The following is a 574-nucleotide window of genomic DNA, read 5'->3' on the forward strand; positions in this document are numbered from 1 at the left end:
TGTGTGTGTGTGTGTGTGTGTGTGTGTGTTTCTGTGTGTGTGTGTCTGTGTGTGTGTGTCTGTGTGTGTGTGTGTGTGTGTTTCTGTGTGTGTGTGTGTCTGTGTGTGTGTGTCTGTGTGCGTGTGTGTGTGTGTGTCTGTGTGTGTGTGTGTGTGTGTGTGTGTGTGTTTCTGTGTGTGTGTGTGTCTGTGTGTGTGTGTCTGTGTGCGTGTGTGTGTGTGTGTCTGTGTGTGTGTGTGTGTGTGTTCAGAGGCCAAATGTCTGGGGGTGGGGATGTGCCTGAGTATTATGCAAGAACTGCCCACAGCTCGAGATCCGACTTATTCACTCCTGCTCTTGCTCTGTGTCGTTGTAATAAAACATCATCCAGTCTAGAATATCACTGGACCTGTTTCCAGGACTTACCCAACCTCTTCAGAAAGCACTGACATGCTGGGCATGGGCGCCACGCATGCCAACTCTGGCTGGAGTGCGGGTGTCATGCGTGCTGGTTGTTCTGGTGTACACACACACACACACAGGCATGTGCACACACACAAACACATGCAGGTGCGTGCACACACATAGAGGCGT

This window comes from Carcharhinus amblyrhynchos, unplaced genomic scaffold (genome assembly GCF_965287045.1).
Source record: "Carcharhinus amblyrhynchos unplaced genomic scaffold, sCarAmb.v2.hapA scaffold_459, whole genome shotgun sequence".
Lineage (NCBI taxonomy): Eukaryota > Metazoa > Chordata > Chondrichthyes > Carcharhiniformes > Carcharhinidae > Carcharhinus > Carcharhinus amblyrhynchos.